Below are 2,168 nucleotides of genomic sequence, written 5' to 3' on the forward strand. Positions count from 1 at the left end.
GAAAGGGGCTGAAAAGGCTACAAATGTAGTGGTCTCTGAGGTCATCCAAGGAAAAGAGGAGAGTCTAGTGCAATTCTATGAAAGACTGTGAGGCTTACCGTATGTACACTCCTTTTGATCCAGATAGCCCTGAAAATCAGCGCATGATTAACATGGCCTTAGTCAAAGTGTGGAAGATATCAGGAGAAAATTGCAGAAACAGGCTGGGTTTGTGGGTATGAATACCTCACAGTTACTGGAAATAGCCAATCAAGTGTTTGTGAATAGAGATGCAACAAGCCGCAGAGAAAGCCGTAAGGAAGGCTAATGCCAGGCTAGGCAAAACGCTGACTTACTGGCTGTGGCCATTAAGGGAATTCCCCTGAAAGGAGAGGGAAAGGGGGGTTCTGGGAGGAATACCCAGTCTAATCACCCATGCTTGCAACATAACCAATGCGCCTATTGTAAGGAAATAGGACACTGGAAAAGTAAGTGTCCCCAGCTGAAGGAAAAGCAAGGTGGTTCAGAACAAAAGACCTCAGAGATGACGGAACTTTGTTCAGTGTGGCTGAAGGGTTATTGGACTGAAGGGGACTGGGCTGAAGTGCCCCCAAGGAGCCTGCATTCAGGATTACAGTTGGGGGCAAGGACATTAAGTTTTTGGTTGATACTGGTGCTGAACATTCAGTAGTGACCACCTCAGTTGCCACCTTATCCAAGAAAACCATTGATATAATTGGAGCAACAGGAGTTTCCACTAAGCAGGCTTTCTGTTTACCAAGGACCTGCTTGGTTGGGGGACATGAGATAGTTCACCAGTTCTTGTACATGTCTGACTGTCCCTTGCCCTTGCTGGGAAGAGATTTGCTTAGCAAGCTGAGATTCACCATCTCCTTTACAAAACAGGGCTCTTTACAGCTAAAGTTACCGGGAACAGGAGTTATCATGGGCCTTACGGTCCCCCAGGAAGAAGAATGGAGACTTTTTCTAACTGAGCCAGGCCAAGAGATAAAACCAGCTCTAGCTAAGCGATGGCCCCCAGTATGGGCAGAGGATAATCCTCTGGGACTGGCGGTCAACCAAATCCCGGTACTCATAGAAGTTAAGCCTGGGGCCCAACCAATTAGACAAAAGCAGTATCCAGTTCCCAGAGAAGCTCTCAAAGGAATCCAGGTTCATCTCAGGTGCTTGAAAGCCTATGGAATTATAGTTCCTTGCCAGTCTCCATGGAACACCCTCTTCCTGCCTGTCCCTAAGCCAGGGACCAAGGACTACAGATCAGTCCAGGACTTGCTCTTGGTCAACCAAGCTACAGTGACTCTGCACCTAACAGTTCCTAACCCTTACACATTGTTAGGACTGCTGCTGGCTGAGGACAGCTGGTTTACCTGTCTGGACTTAATAGATGCCTTCTTTAGCATCAAAATAGCTCCTGAGAACCAGAAGCCATTTGCTTTCAGTGGGAAGATCCAGAGTCAGGTGTCACTACTCAGTACACTTGGACCTGACTTCCCCAAGGGTTCAAGAACTCCCCTACTATCTTTGGGGAGGCCCTGGCTCAAGACCTGCAAAAGTTTCCTGCTAAAGACCTAGGCTGTGTCTTGCTTCTGTACGTGGACAACTTTCTGCCAGGACACTCCATGGCAGTCGGGTGTGCAAAAGGGACTGAAGCCCTGCTTCAGCACCTGGAGGACTGTGGGTATAAGGTGTCCAAGAAGAAAGCTCAGATCTGCAGACAACAGGTACGCTACCTGGGATTCACTATTCAGAAAGGGGAGCACAGCCTGGGGTCCGAAAGAAAGCAGGTCATCTGCAACCTACCGGAACCTAAAAACAGAAGGCAAGTAAAGGAATTCCTAGGAGCTGTGGTTTTGCAGATTATGGATTCCAAACTTTGCAGTACTAGCCAAACCTTCATACTGGGTTACAAAGGGGGGCGACCGGGAGCCTTTTGAATGGGGGCCTCTACAACAGCAAGTCTTTTGTAAGTTAAAGGAAAAACTTATGTCAGCCCCAGCCCTAGGACTACCAGATTTGACAAAGCCCTTTACACTTTATGTGTCAGAAAGATAACAAATGGCAGTTGGAGTTTTAACCCAGAGTGTGGGGCCCTGGCCAAGGCCAGTGGCCTATCTCTCAAAACAACTAGATGGGGTTTCCAAAGGCTGGCCCCCATCTCTAAGGGCCCT

This window comes from Papio anubis, chromosome 1 (genome assembly GCF_008728515.1).
Source record: "Papio anubis isolate 15944 chromosome 1, Panubis1.0, whole genome shotgun sequence".
NCBI classification, from domain to species: domain Eukaryota; kingdom Metazoa; phylum Chordata; class Mammalia; order Primates; family Cercopithecidae; genus Papio; species Papio anubis.